The sequence below is a fragment of the Rhinopithecus roxellana genome, chromosome 8 (genome assembly GCF_007565055.1).
Source record: "Rhinopithecus roxellana isolate Shanxi Qingling chromosome 8, ASM756505v1, whole genome shotgun sequence".
NCBI lineage: Eukaryota > Metazoa > Chordata > Mammalia > Primates > Cercopithecidae > Rhinopithecus > Rhinopithecus roxellana.
The window spans coordinates 99,833,735-99,839,734 of record NC_044556.1 but is presented as its reverse complement, the minus strand read 5'-3'; positions in this window follow the sequence as shown (position 1 = coordinate 99,839,734).

The window sequence follows — 6,000 nt, the reverse complement described above, 5'->3', positions numbered from 1 at the left end:
ATTTGTAACCTTGATGGTTCCAGGCATGCATAGACAGAGTAAATGTTTGTTGAAAGAATGAATGAGTGAATGCTATACAACTTGAGCAAATTTTTGCAATAGGTAAACCTCGTTTCCATGGTGATATCATACCCATTTTTTTCACTTCTACAGGTCTTAATCATTTCCAGCACCCACCTCCTGTGAACTCTCCTCCCCATACTCCTCTCTTTATATTTCTCAAACTCACTACAAACTTTAGCCATTGAAATGTACAAGAACCAAGGAGTCAACCAGCTAATGAACAAATTAGTCTGTGATACTGGCGGAAAGCCAGGACTTCCCTTAGTAGTAAGAGCATTTTAGGAAGTCTTATAGAGACAATGAATGCTTCTCATTTGTGATTTCATCAGTGACTCTAGTTTTGACAATGGCTGGCCGGAGGATATTTTTCAGCTGCTATAATCTACTGTAATGTACCAAATCACCTATATGGAGTAGACCTCTTCCAGGACTGAGGCCACATTCCATGATATTTGGTATGATTGATATTGTGGATTACTTTTAGCGTTTGCTTTATGCTAACAAAGAGAGAAAGAGGAAGCAAAGAAAGTAACCGAGTTCATTAAATGAAAAAGGCAGAGGACTCTCAAGGGAAGGAATTTGAATTCTAGCACTTATCCAAACATGCAAAGAACCCCCTCTGTCCCCAAATTCCCTTGTAGGAAAACTGCTCTCTGTGTCAAGCAGTGCCTAGAATAGTGAATCTGAGACATAAAGTTGAAGAATTACTGAATTAAGGTATGTCCAAGGCTTTTTTGGTTTTGCTGTTTTAAAGCAATTATTAAAATTAATATTTTTCCTTAATCATTTGGGATATATTTTCCAAAGGTTAAGGCTGTATACTTCTCATTTTAATCTGGATGTCTTCATATTCATGTTTAGGGAAAAGAATGAAAATAACATGTATAAATTTTGGCAATATGTTTTCACATTTAATATTCAAAACAATCCACTGAAGTACATCCTGTGAGTCTCATTTCACAGATTAGGAATCTGAGACCCAGAGGTAAAGTGCTTGCCATGCTCAAGGCCACACAGCTAATAAATGCAAATCTGAGTTTTGAATTCAAATTTGTTTGCTGGACCTGCAGATAATATTTTGATTCTGTTTTTTCTCTGACAAAGATTTCTGAATTTTAAATTTTATGACATTAGATTCTGCCAAGATTCCCTAAATAAAGTGTGCTCATTCACTTTACCATTCCGAGCTCCTAAAACTTCTTGTCTTTGGACCTCTCTAGTCCTATCTGTGATAATAAGAAATTTGCTGGTATGTGTCATAGGTTTTTGGTTTGTTTGTTTTGAATTTTTTTGAGACAGAGTCTCACTCTGTGGCCCAGCAGGCTGGAGTGTAGTGGTGTGATCTTGGCTCACTGCGACCTCCGCCTCCCGAGGTTCAAGTGATTCTCCTGCCTCAGCCTCCTGAGTAGCTGGGATTACAGGTGTGCGACACCACGCCTGGCTAATTTTTGTTATTTTTTTAGAGATGGCATTTCACCATGTTGTCCAGGCTGGTCTTGAACTCCTGATCTCAAGTGATTCGCCTGCTTCAGCCTCCTAAAGTGCTGGGATTACAGGCGTGAGCCATGGCGCCTGGCCTATAGTTTTTAAAAATGTTTGTAATCTTCAATAGCAAGGTCCCTCAAAGTCTATTGAAACTAGACTTGACTGAAAATTTATATACACAAATAAGAAATGTGTGCATATAGCAATGCATGTGCTAAAACTGAAGCGACAGGCCGGACACGGTGGCTCACACCTGTAATCCGAGCACTTTGGGAGGCCGAGGCAGGCAGATCAATTGAGGTCAGGAGTTCGAGACCAGCCTGGCCAACATGGTGAAACCCCATCTCTACTAAAAAAAAAAATACAAAAATTAGCCAGGCATGGTAGCGGACACCCATAATCTCACTTGGGAGGCTGAGACAGGAGACTCTCTAGAATCTAGGAGGCGGAGGTTGCAGTGAACCGAGATTGTGCCACTGCACTCCAGGCTGGGCAACAGAGCAATACTCTGTCTCAAAAAAAAAAAAAGTGATAAAACTAATGGAAACTATTCTGTATTAGGAAGAAGACAGAGTTCATCATTTTAAAGATAAAATGGCTCAGTGTGGAAATGCAACATATTTTATAATTACTCAAAAATTATTTTTTCTTTGAGAACCAAGAGATACTCTTCTTTATAAAACGTATATGAATTTTCCCAAAGTAAAATCTAAGTTGAAATCTCCTATTTTAAGCCTAGTTCAAGCCTGTGGAGCTAACCTTTACCAATCTTAGTTACCATCCAAAATCTCTAATTAAATTTTTCTCAAAAACAAAACCAAACCAAAAGAGGTAAAAAGAGGCAAGCTCTTTACTGCCACCTACCGTCAGAAAAAAAATAGCCCATTAAGTGTAAGGATAAATGACTTGCATGGAAAACTTGAAGAATGGACAGGGAGACCAGATGGTCTAGTTTGCAGATAGTTCCTGTTGTCTTGACATTTATCCATCTTAGCATGTGTCCTGCCCCCCTTTTCTCTCAAAATCCTGATTTGGATTACAAATTATGTGGTTGTTACTGGCTTTTTCCATACATCATTTAAAATACTCAAGTCAGGCTTATCTCTCCTATCTAAATGCACACACACACTTCTTCAGTCGGAGCCCTCTTCCCAGCTCCCATTCTTTCGCGTTCTGATTGTCATGACCAAACTTCTCAAAATAGTAATGCACACACCATTTCCACTTCGCTACTTCTCATTCACTACTCAACTCACAGTACTGTCCCTTCTGCCCTACCTGTTCCTCAAAACTGCTAGTTACCTGCCCACTCTCAAATCAGCAGACACATTGCTGCCTTGATCTTGCTTTATATGTTGTCAATAGGCATACACCACCACACCCGGCTAATTTTTGTTTTTGATTTTTTTAGAGACAGTGTTTCACCATGTTGGCCAGGTTGTATGCTGTTGTCTGCACTCTCTCTGCCATCTCACATCTTGTCTTGGGTGACACATCCTCCTGTTTTCCTCCTGTAGTCTGGGTTCTTGTCAATGTCCTTTATAATTTTCTCTTCCTCTGCTCACACCCTAAATGTTGGTGTCTCCCTTCATCATCGCTCTACAGACTACGCCTGGGTAATCTCACCTTATGAGTTCTACTGCAGTCAACTTGCTACAGATTCCCAAATTCATTCATTCACTCATTCATTCACTGTTCATTCAATAAATACTTATGGAGGACCTACAAAATACCAGTGACTCCTCCAGGTTCTGGGATACATCAGGGAACAAAAGGGGAAGGAAACTTTCTGCCCTGTGTAGACTGTAAGACAATAAACTATAAACAAAATAAAGACGTAAATTGAACAGTATGTTTAAGAGTGATAAGTGACACATGGCCGGGCGTGGTGGCTCACACCTGTAATCCCAGCATTTTGGGAGGCCGAGGCGGGTAGATCACTTGAGGTCAGGAGTTTGAGACTAGCCTGGCCAACATGGTGAAACCCTGTCTCTACTAAAAATACAAAAATTAGCTGGGCGTGGTAGTATGCACCTGTAATCCCAACTACTCCAGAGGCTGAGGCAGGAGAATGACCTGAACCCGGAGGTGGAGCTTGCAGTGAGCCGAGATCATGCCACTGCACTCCAACCTGGGCGACAGAGTGAGACTCCATCTAAAAAAAAAAAAAGACTGATAAGTGATACAGAATAGAGTAATAGAGATTGGGAGTGGTGGAGGAAGGTTTTTTTAACGGAAGGGACAGGGAAGGCTTCATGGAAAAGGCAACATTTTCGTTGACTTGAAGAAGGAGGAGTGAGCTATGAAAATATCTGGAAGAAGAGCAGAAAACGTGCAAAGATCCCAAGGAAAGAATGTACCTGTCCTATTCATGGGATGGAAAGGAGGCCAGGATTGTTCTGGAGTAAACTGAATGAGAAGAGGGGAACAGAGGATGAGGTTAGAAGGGTTCAGGCCTGCAGATGACAACGGCCTGCAGGCCACTGTAAGGACTCTGGTCTCCCTGTGAGAGAACAGCGGAGCCATTTGCAGGGTTTTAGGTAGAGAAATGACATCATCTTTTATGTCATTTAACAGAATCGCTGTTTTAGGTCAGGTTCCCATGGAAACATACTCTGAAACACAGGTTGTGTACAGGTTTACTGGGGACTGCTTTTGGGAATGCCGGTAAGGGAGTGAGGAAAGCAGAACTGGGCAGAGGGAGAAGTTGGACTGTGAAGCAGTTGCAACAGAGGCCACGGGATGGCTCTTCAGAGTTACTCAAATCTTTACACCGCTCCTTAACTAGTCATTGGATGTAGGTTATCTCTTGGGAGGGAGCTGTACCCTTGCATGAGGCAGCCACCTTCAGCCAAGGGCAATTCCCAGAGAGAGAGATTCAACTGAGACTCCTCTGCAGTCAACACTTTCCATCCTGAATTGGGGAGATACACCACGGCATCTTAGAGTTGGCCCCTGCACCCTCAGATAGATCAACTCCATATAGAAACACCCAGGATCCCTCCTCCATCTTCTGGTTGGCTCTTGCTACTGCAGCTTGTCTCAAGACTTGAATGACACTCATCATCTCTGCTACTCCACACGGTAGATTTTCCCCACCCCCAGCCAATCTATTCACCACACAGCAATGTGAGTGATCCTGCTAACACATAAGTCAGATCATGTCACTCCTTTGCTTAAAACCCACCATGTAGGTCAGGTGCGGTGGCTCATACCTGTAACCCCAGTGCTTTGGGAGCTGGATGGGTGGATCACTTGAGGTCAGGAGTTCAAGACCAGTCTGGCCAACATAGTAAAGCCCCATCTCTACTAAAAATACAAAATTAGCCAGCCATGGTGGCGCACACCTGTAATCCCAGCTACGCTGGAGGCTGAGACAGGAGAATTGCTTGAACCCAGGAGGCAGAGGTTGCAGTGAACCAAGATTGCGCCACTGCACTCCAGCCCAGGTGACAGAGTGAGACTCTGTCTCAAAAAAACAAAACAAAAACCCACCATGTAACTACTCCCCTTTCATTTCAGAGTAAAAGCCCAAATCCTTGTCATGATTTACATCATATTCTTGGTAGGGACTACATTATCCCCGATTATTCTCCTCACCACTCACTCTGTTCCTGTTACACCGGCCTCCCTCCTTTCCTTGAGCACATTTTTGAAGGCCAGTTTGGCAGTATCTATTCTCCTACTCTTCTTGGAGAAGCCCAAGTCAAGATGCTTTCAGACTGAAATGTTAATAATTCTATCTGCTAGTGTAAAGGTTGTCTTCTGCAATTATATGGTAGTCACATCACAGGCATTTAATTTAAAAGAATTCAACTATTGGCTTAAAAAAGAAAGAGAAGCAATAATTTAAATAGCACACATTACTAGGGCAGTGTATACCCACCCAAGGCAGAGTGCCAGTGGTCCTGAAAAGAACATCTGAATGATTTTAAGGTTTCCCAACTATTTGCCAAAAAAAAAAAAAAAAGTGAAATTTGTTGTTTAAGTGACCAGACAAGACGGTTTCCTTGAGGAAGAAAGTGAACAACTGAAGCCTGATGAGAAACTTTAATGGTAAAGAATTAGAGGGCCAGCACAGTGGCTTACGCCTGTAATCCCAGCACTTTGGGAGGCTGTGGAAGGACCGCTTGAGGTCAGGAGTTCGAGACCAGTCTGGGTAGCATAGTGAGAGCTCATCACTACCAAATAAGTAAATAAGAATTAGAGGAATAAAAAAATACTTTTACAGAATTACATATACAAAAATGTGTATACTATATATTTTAGGCTATTTAAGAGATTTTCAAGGGCAATTTTTATTTCATTGGCTGATCGAATTGGGCCCTGTACTAGAGAAAAGAGAACCAGCAAGAAGTGACCCTCACATGAAAGGGATGAGAAGGTGCTTGGAAGTGTCATTAAGGGGCTGGGGTAAGGCCTAAGGCAAGAGATAGCCAGTAGGGACCTCTA